Source organism: Apus apus, chromosome 4 (assembly GCF_020740795.1).
Source record: "Apus apus isolate bApuApu2 chromosome 4, bApuApu2.pri.cur, whole genome shotgun sequence".
NCBI lineage: Eukaryota > Metazoa > Chordata > Aves > Apodiformes > Apodidae > Apus > Apus apus.
This window is the reverse complement of record NC_067285.1, coordinates 6,737,852-6,754,517: the sequence shown is the minus strand read 5'-3', so window position 1 is coordinate 6,754,517 and position 16,666 is coordinate 6,737,852. Positions and strand designations below refer to the sequence as shown.

The window sequence follows — 16,666 nt, the reverse complement described above, 5'->3', positions numbered from 1 at the left end:
GGCTGTAAGTCTGTTTATGCTTTGGACACATCTGTATGGCAGCAGCATAAAGAGTGTGGCATGCTGTTTAATATCTGTCAGGCTTCTTTTTTAAACCACTTAATAAGCATGTATGTAAATTCTACGCAATAAAAAAGTTCTAACAACTAGAACAAGAACAACCTTTTATGTGGTGGCTCCCACCCTTAATCCCAGCTTCTACATGCCAGTTCCTCCCCCCACTTTCACATCCCTGTTTCTTGACAGGTGCCAGAAGGTTTCAGAATTTTCTTGTGGCTTCACCATGGGAACTGCCATTTTGCCAGGAATGAATTTGACCCACTGAGCAATAAAGCTGAGGCAAAACACTTACTCTCTAGCCAGAGTAGGGGAATTGCTTGTCTTTCTATTGGCATGGTCTCCTCTGACAGATTTTTTTTTACCCAAGGAGAGCTCCGTGTTCATTCAATATCCCTCTAACTTCACCTTGAGAAAGAAACAGGGCTTTGAAAGCGTTGTTTTCCCAGCAACAGCGGCTGCTTTTAGCATCCAACAGTCTTTAAATCCATAGAAGGCTAGTTTATATGGACAGGGAAGCATTAAATGCTAGGAAATGAGGGTCTTTAGGTAACTATTCCAGATCTGCTATATCTGCAGTTACAGCAATTGGTGGTGTAGGTGGTGTTCTTTTACTGGCTTTTAATGAGACACATTTATTACTGCCTTGCGATAAACCAAAGTAAAGCCGTAAAAGTGACTTTCATTGAACATTTGTTCGAGTCCTGCCTGGGTCTTATAAAGCTTCATGTGTTCAAGACTTTGGCTTTTGTTTTACATGCCTGCCACCTTTTTGGTAACAGCTGTTATCTCCTTTGATAGTTATAGGAATGGGCTTTACCTTCCACAGTGCAGCAGGAACTTGTTTCATGACTTGTGCAAGATGGAGTGGGGAGTTGATCATTTGTAATCTGCTAAATCACTTCAGGAACCCAACTACTCCAGATGACCAGGCAGAACATGGGTCTGAAACAGCTTATGTTTGTTTGTTAGAGCTTCACAATACTTAAAAACAGTAACTGTGCAGGTTGATAAAAGAACTGAAATCGTTGAAAGAACAGCATCTAATCCAGCAGTCTTTGCTCAGAGTGAATCCCAATGACTTCAGAGAGATCTTTGATAGACCATAACCTTCAGCCAGAGCTGGTGATAAACATAAACATGCCTTTTTTAGGTCCAGCAATGAATCCAAATTATTTGAGGCTTATGAATTTTCTTCATTTACTAGACTAGCCCTTGTTCCAGTACCTACGAGTTCCAATATTGCAGCTAAACTCTCTGGAAATGTTCTTCAAGAAACGTTCTTAACAATTCACCTCTGTAAGTTAATACCTATTAAAACTTAAAAACGAATTAGATTTGGAGTGTCCTGGATTCTTGTGTTTGTCATGCAAATTTTCAGTGCTGTTCTTTTTATGATAATATGAAATAAAGTAGTTTCTTACAGTAACATTGTAAATCATTTGCTTTCTATTACACGCAGCTGGTTTTGTTACAGTAATGATTCTGTATGGGTGCTCACTGCAGTGCATATTAAAGGCAATGAGACACTCTTTTTTCAGGGCTCACATGCAACTGATGTTTGTGCAAATATAACCAGATAATGACAAAACAGTAATTTATTACAATATATTAGTGAGGTTGGTTTTTTTTCTCTCTTCTCCCCAAATGCACCTTCCCATAAGCTGCCCTTCCCCCTCCCCAGCAAATCCTCATTTTTCCTGTTTACAGGAATGACTCCCCACCCCTGCAGATGCAGATTACAGTTTTTCAGCTCACTAGAGATCCAGAATCAAAATCTAAACCAGCTGGTGTTTTTAGGCGGGTGTCTTACTTTAGCTCACTCAAAAGAACACAAGATGAACGGTAAGAATTAAATAAACCACAAATTATTTTGGGGGCTGCCTGGTTTATATTAGAAGTAAACTTTTCACTGCTGGCTGTTGTTTCAAAACTGTTGCCTCTATTTTTGATATTCATCCTTGGGATCTAACACAAACTATGTCTTACTAGTTTAATCCATTGTTAGGCCATGTTTAAATATCTTTTATTATAGTCATGTGCTATAAAATAGTTCTCACTGGAGTTTGCTGGCTGGAAGCCAGAGGGTGATCCTGCTTCAAGTGGCACAGCGCAGTGTTAAAAGAAATTGTTTCCTTTGGTGTCGGTACTTAGCAATTTCACACCTTGAAAAGAGCTTAACTACATCAAAATGCGGTGTATCTGCTTTGAGTGCGGGGACTAGAAAAATACTGTCGCACAAAACAAGAGCAAAGAAAACATTTCAACTGTATCAGCAGTTCGTTCGTTTCTGTGGGCGATTAGCGACCCGTGTCAGTCCTTGCTGCAGAGCCCAGGAATTACAGACAAATCTTTTTCAAGCTTCTGTTTTCAAAAGTGATTTTGATTTGAACCTGCTGCACCCCGACCACTTACAGGACTACAACGACCATCATTTAGATCATAGGTAACATTAAATAAGGAGATTTGTATTCAGAAAGACTTTTTTCCTCCTCTGAAATCAATGACATTTGAATGAAGAGTCTAACATCTCCAGATCAGCTTCTGGCAGCATTCTGGGTTTTTTTCATGCGTAGCCACAATCGTACAAACACTACCAATGAAGTGAATAAAGAATGATAATAATGCTTAATAATGTGGACCCTCAATTCTGCAGCATTTTGGCAGGACCAGATTCCTTCCCTGATGCATTTCAAAATACTTCCAGGTATGGAGTAGGTTCCATTGGGATGATCAGGGATTTAGACAAAAATAATTGCTACCATTACTTCATCCCTGTGGTTTGTACCACCACCTTCATTCTAGAGTATTATGATGTTCACTTCTGTTGTTTCTAATATTCATGGTGAAAACATGTCCAGAGAGGAAGGAAAGAGACTGTCAGGAGCAGTTAACCTCTGCAGCTTCCAAGGAGAGCGTTAACCTTCAATATATGCCAAATGCAGCCCCATTAGGTTGAATAATGAGTAAGTGTTTCTGAGACTGTGTACAAGACAAGATGCAAACAGATTGGGCAGGCTATTGTACCACACTTTATTACCTAGTAAAATGTAATTTGATCCATTTGCAGGAGGAAGAACCAGAGATGCTTATTTCAGAATTCAATTGTTCCAGAAAGATGTAAGTACCCTAGTGCTGTTATTTTTATATAGATTTTTATGAAACACATGTAGTTACATTTTTACAAGGCAGTAGGTTCCCTTAACGATGGCAGCAAGACAGGCAGTGCAAATTTTAGGGGGCTGAGCACATTCCTCTGTCAAATGACAGAGGGCAAGAATATACAGGTTAACTTCAGACTTGTAGAAATAAAACCAGAACCAGACATCCAACCCCAGACAAGTTGCACTTGGTTTGGTTCCTCGCTGCTTCATTTCTCCAGTCCCAAGGTGGGGATGTTGGATAAAAATGCATCTGCAGACAAAACTCTGGGCTAGATTCACCATGCAGTGTCTTTGATGGTGGAATTAGACATTAGGAAGAAATTGGTTAGTGTGAGAGTAGTGAGACACTGAACAGGTTCCCCAGGGAGGCTGTGGATGCCCCCTCCAAGGAAGTGTTCAGGACCAGGTTGGATGGGGTTCTGAGCAACCTGGTCTAGTGGGAGGTGTCCCTGCCCATGGCAGAGGGTGTGGAACTAGATGATCTTTAAGGTCCCTTCCAACCCAAACCATTCTGTGATTCTATGAATTGCAGGTTTATATTTGAACCTGACTGTTGATTTCAAGGTGTAGTGTTTTCTGCTGTGATTTAAATTTGCGTCGTAGAGATTTTTACGTATTTGTTTGGAGAGTGATAACGATTTTTAATTTTGATCCTGCATGCTTGAATTTGCAATAAGCATGTTAGTGAAAGATTATGCTTGTATCTTTAAAAAGGAAACACAGAATTTCATTAGCATAACTTCCACTTTTTTTCTTCCCTGTAGTCCCTCTTGAGTTGAAATAAACAAGAGGAAGAAAAAAAGAAAAAAAAAAAAAAGAAAAGCAAATAAAACAGGGCAAGGAGATACTGTCAGAGAAAGCAATAAAGAGAAATGGACCTGAACTTGTCTGTTCTAGGACTCAGAGTAGAAATGCTGTGGAGGCCAGGCATGGTTTTGTTTGGGAAAGCAGCCTTTAAGCCAGTAGCAAATGAGACATATATATTTGGGTAGGAAACATTCAGGACAGGAGGAGAAAGCATCATGCTCCATTGTCACCAGTTTCTAAATATTCAACATGAAGCAATGGAGTATAAACTAACCCAGAAACTCAGATTGTAACCCAGGTATTGGAGACTGTTGCTTTATATTGCAGCTGTATGTACAAGTGTATCTTTACATTTTATGGAGATTCAGTTGTAGCTACTCCTGCTTTTCTTACGTGCTTCAGCATTAGAAGACCCTCTTCTTCTTAGGAAGCCCCTGCTGAGCCCATGGAAAGTATCACCAACATCACAGATCTTGAGGCTTATTCATTCACATTTCTGTCTTATTTTTCTTTTTTTTCAAAATAGTTGTCTTTTTTTTTTTTTTTTTCTGTGCAGACTCTACAATAACTCTTGAAATATCTAAAATCAAAACTGACTCACCTCTTTTTTTCCTTTAGTTCTTCCTCATCAGGATGGTACATTTACCATCTCTTACAGGAACACTTTCAAATACTTAGCTCAGCATCTTCCTGGAAACAGTAACCCTGTTAATTAAGCCTTCAAGTAGGCTTAATTTCTTCTCACTGTTTCTGATTTTATGTAGTCCTGTCTTGTTCCTAGAAGAAAAATACTCATCTTCACTTCTTTGTCTTTACTTGGACATGGCTCTGTCTTGTGCTCCTTCAATCACCTTCTCCATTCCTTCAGACAGAAGACCTCCTGCTTGCATTCAGCTCACTTCACCTTTGTGTCTAGAAGCAGACTTTGCTTTCCTTCCCCTCCAGTCTCAGTTGCTCTCACAGTGGCTCCAGCACCCTGGACATGGAATAGTAGGTAGAGCCTGAAAACCATATTTTAGAAGCCTGTAGTTATAAGAACCTTACCTGGGGTAAAGTAGTAGAGCACAAGTATGCTAGCTAAATATGTAAATTAAGCAAATGTTGGCTTGAACCAGCAGATCTCTCCTATTTGTTTGTATCTTTTTATTTAGAAGAGGGTGTCCACTGTCTTTACACCAGAGTTATTTTACTTGTTCTGTCCCAGAAGCTGAGTGTTCTTGTGAACTGACCTTTCCAGACTATTTCTGTATGTAGACTCTTCATCACAGCTACTGAAGTCAGTCAGAAAAACAGTATTAACCTAAGATTAAATCCAAGTCTGCTAACTTCTGTTCTCTGTGGAGAACAAAAAAGTGTATCTGAGTATATTTTCCCCCATATTTCCTGAGTGGAAGAACTTCAGAGGTAACAGACAGGTGATATTATACCCTAGAGTCAAATCTGGAGACACTTGCTCAAGCTAAACTAATCCTTTGCCTGCTCAACAGTCTCTGCTTGTTCTGCCCTGACGGAGAAAGAATTCAAAGAAATAACCATGGGATCTTTACTTGATAACCTATCTTTTACAGGGATACAGAATTTGTAGGGAAGGGATGAATAACAAATAAAAGCAGAAGGAAATTCAGCAAATATTTAGTTTCCATCATATCTGACTGCTGAAGCCAGTAAGGCTCCCTGGGGCAGAGGAGCCTGCCCTGGGGAGCAGTAGCTGGTGGCCCTCTGGATGGAGCACAGCAGAAGGCTCTTGGGAACAGAGGTGGTACCTGCAGCACAGCATCTGAGTTCTCTCTGAAGAGCAGATAGCTTTACAACTCACCTGCAGCTGTCATTGCTAAGGGTCAGATCAGATAAGCTCATAGATCAGAGCGAAAAAAAAACAACTCACCCTGCCCAACCCAGCACAACATGATCACATCTGATAGACATATGGGCTGGAGGGGGTTCTGGGAGTTAGCTCTTCAGGGCACGAGAACAAAAACAGCTTCCAGATGAAATTACAGGTGTTTATCAAACTCCTCAAAAAACATCATAAATTTAAAAAAAAAAAAAAGACTCTTAGTGCTGTCAAAATAAGGAAAAACATTAGTGGTGTCATGATAGTAGAGCACAGAAAGGAAAGGAACTGTGAAGTGAGCAAGACTAATGGGTTAATTAACGTTTATCCCAGCTATCTGTAGTGGAGAGCTTCTCTCTTTGCCGAAGCCATGCTGGAGATTAATTGAATGACAAAAGGGCTTAAACTGACACATCTTCCAAGACAGCCTTAAGGCTGGTTAGAACACTGCCCTCTTGGCTCTGCTAAGAAACTGTTAATTTCGTTACTGTTCTCATTAGGGGTGGACTTTCCCCTGACCACAACCTCTGCCTGGTTACACCAATAGCAGCCCCTCTGCAGATTTCATTTAACTGGGAGAGCACATTGAGGTACTTTAGACCAGAAGGTTCCCCAGCTGGGGCAAACCAGGCTGATGTGAACATTTGGTGAAGCAGCCCTGTGTGAACGGTGGGAGGAAAACATGTAGCACAGGATAGATGAGACAGGTTTGCTGCTTTAACGGCTGTGTCTTGCAAGGTAACATGGTAGAGTTTTAATTGTAGGCAACCCATGTTACACATTCCCATGTGGGAGTGCTAACATCTTGAGCAAATCTCAAGATTTCCATCCTAGCAGTAGATTTTGCTCTGCCACCTCTGAGGAGCAGAGCAAGGCAACGATACCTTTCCGGGTGCCCTCTTCCCGCATCTTGTTTGACCCAACAAGTTCCCCTATGCAATTGCCTCCCCTAAATTGTCTTACTGAGGAGCTGCTGGTGGTTTTTGAGGTGATTTACCAATGGCAGCCCAGCTGGTGATGTGATCAGGTCACGGTCACCGTTCAGCCCCTTTCCCAGCCACTCTTAATTGCTGTCTGTGTGTCTGTTTTACAGCTCACCGTCCCGTCAGCGGGCTCGTCCCTCTACAAACAGCAGAGCTCCTGCTTGCTGACCCTTGCTGCAGATCTTTGCACTAGATCAAAAAGATTAATGGTGCGAGTTGGTAGTTTCAAGACCCAGCTCTCCAAATAAAAGATATTTTTTAATTACTGTCCAACCCTATTAGGTGAAGGGTTGGACAACATGTGTTTCCTTTTAGAGATTAACTGCCCCGATGGCAGCCGCAGAGCACTTTTGCATAACTCTTTCCCCTTCCCCCTTGCCCTATCTTTGTGCTGATGTGTTAACGTGCAGACATCATGCTAATGGCTTGGATATGGCTAATCTTAAAAAGTAATTTTGACCCAGTCTTTTCTGGAGCACTGGGTCTGTGTTACATTGCTGGGCAGGCACTGCCAAGTGGCTTTGAGGTCTTAACTCGTTACTGCCAGCTCTGATTTCTCTTCAAAGGTAAATCTCTCACCCTTTACCCCACCAAACACCATCCCTGGTTTGACCCAAAGATTTGGTTTCTCATCTGATCAGGTTCTCACTAGCTTTTTCAATATTTTTGTCTTCAGATGGGGTTTAACCACCCAAAAGACATTAGCAGAAAGGGTTTGCAGCATCTGCAGTAGGTGCATCGTCTAGTTTTGGCACTTGTCTCAATCTGGTTTAGGGCAGTTTCCAGTGTTACTCGAGTTCACAGAGTTAGGACAGTGAAATCTATTTCATTCCCATGGTGTTATTTCTTGGATTCAAGCAACACTTTTCACGTGGAGAGAAACACTTGAAAATGTCTCAGCCAAGCAAAGCAGGGCACGGTGCTTCACTCATCAATGGCTTTTAGCCACCAATTAAAGTGGGACAAATCCTGCAGCCTTTACCTCTGTGGGTAATTCGTAGCCCTACAAGTAGACTTAGATTACATGGATAATTACAGATGTTTCAAATGCAGGATGGTTCAGGATGAGGCCCAGTGTTTTCAGGACAGGCAGAGCAGAGGGGACACATGTGAGCAGGGCTTGCAGGGTGAAATCTTCATTTGCACTTCTGCCATGATCTAGTTTTCTGTTTTTCTTTGCTGTCCACCCCTGCTGCTGGTCAAGCCAAAACGTTCCACTGTTCAAATACCTGGCAACAACTATTTAATTTGACAATTTGTAGATGGTATTCCTGTATTACCCTTTAGGACCTTAATAATAGGTTTTTCCTTAGTGCAGCATTAAAACATTAAAGGCCATAAATTCCACAGTCACCTGTATCCATTTATTGCTAATTTATTATGGAACATATCATAAAACTTTGCTTGACATATAGGCCTCTTCATAACTATAAATCTTTTTTCAACTGTTTAGATAACTTATGCTTAAGTTCAAGGAAAGACCTCTATGAACAAGTATTTAAAACATCTATTTATTATGCAATAGCAATATTTAGAAACTCTATGGCAAATACTGAGAAATACTACTCTATATTCAGTTTACTTATCACCTGAAACTTTCAGGGAATACATCTATTACAAAAATAAAATAAAAACTACGTGTCAAGTATCTGCTTTATTAAAGGTTTAAGAGGTCTAACTGAATAAAGCTGTTATTACAGTTAACCTCAAACATATAAAAGTTTCTCTTCAGATTAGGTTTGTCGTTTGTAACCTGGAATCACTGAAAGGATTTTAAGTGTGCTTGGTACAGGAGAGCTCACTGGAGTGAAAACAAAAGTTTTCAGATTTTATAATTCCAAATCAAAATACAGTCTGTAATACCAGTGTTGCTGCAGAGCTTGTTGCTCCCATGAAGTCAGTTTTAAAATCCTAATCATGCTGGATCAGAAATTTATACTGAAACATTTTGGGGTTTTCATTAGCTTTATCTCAAATTAATTGGGGTTTGATGCTGTTCACATCTGATGCTTTTATATTACCTGTTTTGTTTCATATGAGAAAAAGTGTTCTTTGTCTCAATGTATACATTCAAAAGTGTCTTGGATCTATCAAGCCACCCTTCTACAGAGTACTGCTTTTTTCCTCCTTACTATTTTTGTCCTGGCTGAAATTATTAGTGTATATATTAGCTAATACTACTATACTATTATTATTGCTATATATGTAGCAAACCACCTGGTTTTAGCAGCACTGCATGTGCACATGCCCAGCCAGCTCCTTTAGCAAGATGTTGGTTTGTAAAAAAAAAAAAAAAAAGAAGAAATTGTTTGGATTAAATAAAATAACTAAGTAAAATAATTATGATTGCCCAGAACTTTGTGTAGTTGAGGAAACTCAAAACCATCTTACCCTAATGCAATCACAAGGTTGTTGGGATTCCAATGAAAGCAAAGCAACTGATGCTTCCAAAATATACACAAGTTATTAACTCATTTTCTACTGGCTTCATAATTGGTTTCTTAATTAGGGTTTGTAACTTGGGACAGGACAGGGAGGATTCATACCATAAACTGGTACATCCACTCAAGAACCATGCAGGGAAGAGGGTTGGTTGCCCATTGATGCTTTGGCCACATCTCTATGTCCCAATCTTGTGGATTTCTGCTTTTCGAAACATCTCTATCTTTCTTTTCCTAATTTTCTCCCTGCTTTCTGCTTTGTCTCCTTTCTTTATCCTTTTTGCCAGTCCTTTCCCCCAACTTCCTTCCTCTCTCTCCCCTGCTCCATATACAACACATGGAAAGACCGTTTGTGCCCCAGTCTCTTTTTCTGGGGTTTATGTGTTCATGAAAGTATTCCTGGTTTAGAAAAAAAAAAAAATAAATTGATGTATATATACCTGACCAAGAGAAGAATGCCAGCAATCTGTAAGCTTAAACAAGCCAACTATCTTATGATTAAATTGTCTATAGCAGACATCATTTTATGATCACTTATGGACTCTGTGTGTCTTTGCAACACGCTCCCAGCACGTCTCTGAATTCTGCAGTAGCACAATAAATAACTTTTTATATTACTTCCCGAAAGTTGAACCTGATGGATTGTTTAATTAATTATGTTGCTGATATCTGACAGAATAATCAACTTTCCCAGTTATTTATGGTCTTAGATTTCACTAAACTCCATAATACAATGTCTCTTTAAATGTTGTCAGGTGCTGTGAAAATTATCAGCCTCAAGCAGCAAAGCTTAGGGAGGAAGACAAGGTTCAAAGCTGAGTTTCAGGTACTAATACAATCTTACCAAAATAAAAGAATTACCTTTAATAAATATATTCCAGGACAGTCTGTGATGGGACTCAACAAGCCAATTAAGTGTTGTATTCAAATGCTTTGTTTTTCTCTGCAGAGGAACTCTTGGGCCAGGCTCCCTTCTGGCACAAGTCTGCTTAAGTCAACAAATGGAGTTACACCCGAGATGAATTTGCCATGCTATGTTTTTCTAAATAGATTAGGGGTCATTTGAAAAGCTGTAAATAAACCTTTCAAATTCTTTAAGGCAAAAAGAAACAAATCTCCAAGAGGAAGAGAAAGGAAGGGGGGGAGGGAGAGAAAAAGAAAAAAAAAAAGAAAAAAAAGAAGAAGAAGAAGGGAAAAAAAAAAAGAAGATTTATTCTGCTTTCCCAGAACTGCAAGTTTCCAGGTGTTCACCTTTTGATCTGGCTACAGGCAATGATTTTCTGAAGTGGTTTCTGATGGTGCCTGACATCATTTATGGCACTCTTGAACAATCTTGTAATGTGCTAAACTACACAAAATTAAGTGAGTTAGTGACTAGCTAGGAGCAGCAAAAGGGCCTTGGGTATCATGAGCACTTTGCTACTTGCAACAGCATGTGTAGCTTCGAAGCAGCTTTATTTCTTTAATTTGATAATGAGAATAAAATCATGACTGTTCTTAATTATTAAAAGTACAGTAGGGTGAGAGGCCCTTGGACTCTTGCTGTGCTTGATGCTGTACAAACACAGAGGGGAAGACAAAAAGTATTTGCTAATAATTTGCAGCCCAACTGAATGCAAAACTCAGCAATGGAGGCAGCAAACCAGAGGAAGGAAAAGGACAAGCAGAGTGAACCTGCATTAAGCCAGCACAGCTGTGTGCGTGGTTGGTGAGACTGTATTACTCATCTTTGATTATTTTTTTAATATATATATATATAATATTTATATATTTGTAGCTCATAATGAAAAGAGAGAAGGATCCTTACCATGAACTAAAGGCTCAGCAGAGCTGGACGTGGCCGGTGGATGCTGCACTGCTGAGCCAGTGTGAACTTTGCTGTGTCTTTGCATGGGTGAAAGCACAAATGATGTTGGTGGTTTCAGGCAAGAACAGAAGTCTCCTCTGAAGTACTTAGGAATGGGATCCAACTCAAAATGGCTCAAGAATCAAAACTGGTCTTGTCAGTCACCTATGGCAAGTCAAGAGCACTCACTGAGCTTCACTGCTTTCCACCTGAGCTGCAGTTCATTAGATTTTTCTCTGACAATCAACTATCATAGAAAAAATTTCCATTGTGCCCAAGGAGGTAACCTGTTGGTGGCAGTCTGCATCTTTAGGTTTCATTGGTTGTTTTAGCTCTGCTGGGTTCAGCTTAGGGAACTCTTCAGAGCAGGGAACTGAGCACCTGTGTGGTGGTGTGTGGTGGGAGCAGACCTGACATAGAAAACCTGAGGGTATCAGCTTTAATTCCTGTTAGCTGGAGTGTCTTCAGAGCTAAAGGCTTCTTGTGCAGATTTGTTGTTGTCCAGGCAAAGGGTGACAAAGAAATGTAATTATCTCATTGTCTCCCAGGGTAGTTACCAACACTGGAAGGTGTTTCTTTTGTGAGGTGCAGAAATCTGTGCAAAGCTTCAATACCCAGCATGGAAATGAGAGTGAAATGCTGCAGATTTTTCTTTTACAAAATATTTAAACTATAAATAATTAATTAGGAGTCTTGCAGAACTTGTCGTTACCAACGTTGATTCTAAAGGTTGAATTTGTTAATGACATTTTACATTCTTATTTTACACCAACAAAGACTCTGAATGCTTAGCCAAATTAATAGAATTTGCATTGTCGATGAAGTATCTTCCCCCACTGAAGAAAATCTGAGAAGAGAAATATCTTTGAGATCCTAACATGATTTTGGTAAGTCTTTTCCAAGTGCTTATTCTGCAAATCACTAGAGTAATACCATTTAGAAAGATCAGGCAAATGAAGCTGCAATTAAGAGAATTAGTTAAATCCATTATAGACTGCTGGCCTTACTCCCCAACTCAGGAAGGATTAAGCACCACACCCAAAGTCTGTCTGATCCTATCTTCAGGGCACTATTTATTAATTGCACTTAATTATTCATGGCAAACCCCAAAATGAAGCATTTGAACATTAATCCAGCTGTTACCTTTCCCTCAATTCAGGGGCTTCTTTGGGATGCTCTTCTCATCTTCCTGTCTTTTCCACCCTTTGTTTTACAGATCAGTTGCCCAAGAGTCCCTTGCTGCAGGAACAGGCTCATTTCTGTAAGATGACAGGTCATTCTTTGTCACCCATCAGTGCTACTCCTGGTATTTGTGGAGAGGTAGCATCTTAATGAGAGGATTCACAGCAACCAAGCCAGATAAAGGGTGGTGAGACACTGGCCCAGGTTGCCCAGAGAAGCTATGGAAACTCCCTCCCTGGAAGTGTTCAAGGGCAGATTGGATGGGCTTGGAGCAACCTGGTCTAGTGGGAGGTGTCCCTGCCCATGCAGGGGGTTGGAACTAGTTGATCTTTAAGGTCCCTTCCAACTCAAAACATTCTGTCATTCTAAAACAGCCATTCAGAAACACAACTGTCAGTTGTCAGGAAAAGTCAGTTCCATAGGCTTAACTCCTAACCCAAATTTGTATTTCAAAGGGCAAGTCTTCCCTTAGTCCCTCTCCCCTGGAGTCCAATGGCTAGCATATGTACCTGGAACATGGGTAGCCTATGACTGAAATCCTCTGTCTTACTTGGAGCAGGACTATGAAACCACTGACACCTCCAAGAAGTAAATCCACCATGTCCCAAAGGTGATGACTCCTCTCCTTTCCCCACACCCCAAGGCTTGTGTTCCTCAGGGTCAAAGCAAAGCACAGGGTGGGTGACTGAGGACAGCACAGCCCTTCAGAGACAGGACACCCCATGACAACCCTCAATTAGCTGCCAATAATATATACAGTGGAACAACTATAGTTAGACTCTATAACTAGTGGTATATAATGCAGATTATGTGCTATTATTGCTGAGGAGTTATGGCTCAGAAGCTGTTCATTGCTTTAAGTATAAGGAGGTCATTTAATAATGTTAACCACCCAGGTTTTGTAGCTGGTCAAAAACAAGGGCAGTTTTCTGGTTGCTTTTTGCAGTGAGGGCCCTTCTGTAGGATTAACTGGACCAAGATGATCAAAACATTATATATATAACATGTAAACAACCAAAAAAAATCAGCAAATACACTTTAAATGTCAGTCATCCTGATCTGAAGGCAGAACACTGAAGGAAAACACTACACACTTACCTGCTTCCTATTTCCACTACACGACCAAAGCTTTTAGCTTCAATTTGTTTAATTCTTAGTGATTCTGAGGCTGTTGTTTTGTTTTTTTTTACTGTGGAATACCAGCAGAGAAGTGGTAGAAAGTCTCTGAAATGCAGGTCCTTCCCATGTTGCTGAACACCAAATCTCCCTTTTGAAATCAAGCTCTTCTGCAATCAGATTTAAAGCTGACTAAGAATTATAATGTTCCCCCACCTAAACCCATAATAATCTCTATTCCTGCCCCTGGATTTGCTGATGTACCATGGCTTTTAAGTATTTACCTTCTAGATATGAAGCTCCTTAGGACTGCGTAATGCCTTATTATTATTGCCAGTCCCTCAAGTCATAATGAACTCTGGATTATAGCATATTCTATATTTAAGTTTCCAGGACCAACAATTATTATAATTTCTTTGTTCTGAAATTAAAAAGAAAAAAAAAAAGTCACATAATTAGTTCTTTTCTGCTCACTACACAACAAGAATTGATTGGCAAACTCATCACTGCAAATGCTTGGGAAAGCCCTTAAAACACTTTTTATTATTTTTTTTTTCCTTTTCTTGATGGCAGGGAAACATTTCACAATTTCATAATTGTGATTTACTAATCCAGAGAGCTGGCACAAGCTACAGTTGTTAAATGATGCCATTGTGAATTCCAGAATGAGGATGTGTTACTACCTAAAAAAAAAATAAATAATAAATTAAAAAAGGACTAATACCTCCCTGGGATCCCTACAACATACTCTTATTCCTTCTGCTTGGAAATATTATCTGAGTTGAAAGACCTTGGTCATTTGTCTGGGATTCTGGGTCAGTGTTGTGGGGTTGGACACAATGTGCCAGCCTGATTAAGAACTGCCTGAACAGGAGCTTGATTGCTTTGGTTTTACCTCCAGAGCTCAGGAATCCCTGAGGCTGGGTCCTGCAAGAATAAAGCTGATTTCTGACACAGGCTCCTGCTGCAAGTCTTTCTGTCCTGCCTCACAAGTCACACTGGTGCAATAACCCAGGAGTGGAAAGCAACCTGTCTTACTTAAACTGGCATCACTTTGCGAGGCCAGAGATGCTGGAACTACCTTTCACACAGAGTTTTGGTTCATTCTTGATAGGAATTTGCTTGCAGACATTTTCTTTATGGTCTCATAGAGCCTTTGTGTCAAGCCTGGTCAGCTCCCAAAGCTTTAACGATGTGAAAGGCTGGCGGGAGTTTTGCCATTATGGGCACCTAGAAAAATATGTCTGATAGTATCTCCAGCAGGGCATTTTCTACTAATGAGCTGTTTCATAAAAACCAAATTCAAATTCTACTTTTGGATGCCTCTGTGCAGTCCCAGTGAGTTGAAAAATTTCTGAGCTGATTGAAACAGAGCTGATGAAACAGATTTTGGAGTTGCTTTATGTGATATTTGGTATCAATTTTCAATTGAGTTTCAAAATGAGAAGGGTTTCCTTTAAATCAATGGGATTTCTTGTCCTTTGTCTCACTGACATTGCCTTTTCTAAGCTCCCTTTTGCTCCTTCCCCATTTCTTAAGCTGCCTCCTGCTAGGGACTGAACCTTCCTTAGCACATCTTTTCTTAATAATCATGTAGATTTATGTGAGAATATCAGGCTTTTGGCCAATTTGTCCAATTAATATTTGGGTGGGTGGAGGTTGTTAGTATTATTATTTTTTTTAAGCAGTCAACAAGGTTCCCATTAAGTTTCTTCAGCACAATTTGTTTTATTGGCAGGCAGTAGCACTTGTTCACCAGGCCTTTGTATTTCAGGATCTCTGCATTTGGCACATTTTGTGAAGGGTGCTAAATAGAAATAAGAAGCCATTTGGTTTCCAAGTGGCAATTCTAGCTTAAATAAAATATGTTGAGGGAGGAATGAACTAAGAATGTGCAATCAAATGCAAGTAAAATGCATTATTTGCTCTTGAACACAAGAAATGGGAATATGTACATATGTTGTTAGAGCATATTTATTGCTCATGTATATTTATTGCAAGAGCTGCTGTTTTGCCAACATAACTTCTAGTAGGGTTTCAGTCTCCCCAGCTGGAGCAGAACTAAATTAAGACCATGTATGTCAACTGCAGTGAGATACCTGGGAAATATGCCATGAATGGAAATCCTTACCCTCTTCTGCTGCTCATCTTCATGAGGACTAACCCTCAATTCCTGGGTTTGAGCAATATGATGCACAGAACATCACATTTTCTGCTCTTACCTCTGGAGAGCTGCTGGGATCCTGCTGCTCTGGTGTCATCAAGCACAAGTCAAACACCTTTTTCAATCTTGCTGAAGCAGATGCAGAGCAGGGAGTGGAGCACAGGCAACAATCTGGTCTGTAGAACCAATTCCCTGCACTGGAGGGTACGACAGGGAGCACAGATGGGGTGAAAGGGTGTGGGGGGAGGAGGGATGCTGTGCAGAGGGAAGAGCTGCAGCATCCGTGTGTCTGTGAGCACTGCGTGGGTGTTCACACAATAGTGTTCAGTCATCAGCTCTGAACTACACACCTACACCAAGGGCTGTGTGATACAACAGGTTATGAGGGGGTGGATTAGAGGATTGAGTATACAGAGAACTCAGAGCCAGATTGTTATTTTTTTTTTAGGTTTGCTTTCTGTTACAGCTAATCGTGGTCCAAAAAAACCCCATAATGGAACCACAAAGAAACTCAGCCTGAAATCACCTCATGTCGGTTTGCTGGATTTTAGATGTTGAAAGCCAGGATCTGGGATGTAATTGTGTAACATTACATGACACGTCAGTTGTCCTAAATCCCCCTGAATTATAGGCACATCATTCAGGAGGTGCCTCAGATGCCCTGAGGAAAAAAAAAAAAAAGGAAAAAAAAGAAAACAACCAGAAAAAAAGAAAAAGAGAGGTATGTCAGGAGAGCAGTTTGGATCTCATTGACACAGCTGTGGGAAAAGGCACAGCAGCCAAGTGCCTGAGAATGGGAGGGAACTGGCCCTGAGGTGTTTCAAGGCAACAGAAGGTGTGAATCAAGTAATTCATCCACACCAGAAAGGAAAGCTGTTGATGGGGCTTGTACTTGGAACTTGTGTCCGTGAGAGCTTGTCCATTTTTTCCAATGATATCAGTTTCCTCATAAAATACATTACCTCTCCCTACAAACCTTGCCTCCCTTGCTCCTTCAAGCTCTCAAAGAGGTGAGTAAATCCTATTGACTTCCAAGCTCTTGACTTGGAAATACTCATGAGCTTTGTCTGGT

General features: G+C 40.4%; 1 long non-coding RNA gene across 1 annotated transcript in view; it reads left to right on the top strand.

Moving 5' to 3' along the window:
- LOC127384658 (uncharacterized) overlaps positions 1 to 16,666 on the top strand; it is a 32,191-nt gene that overhangs the window by 9,496 nt on the left and 6,029 nt on the right. The window contains exon 2 of the long non-coding RNA XR_007889472.1: positions 3,128 to 3,177. This is a non-coding gene — a long non-coding RNA (uncharacterized LOC127384658). The remainder of the gene's footprint in view (positions 1 to 3,127; positions 3,178 to 16,666) is intronic.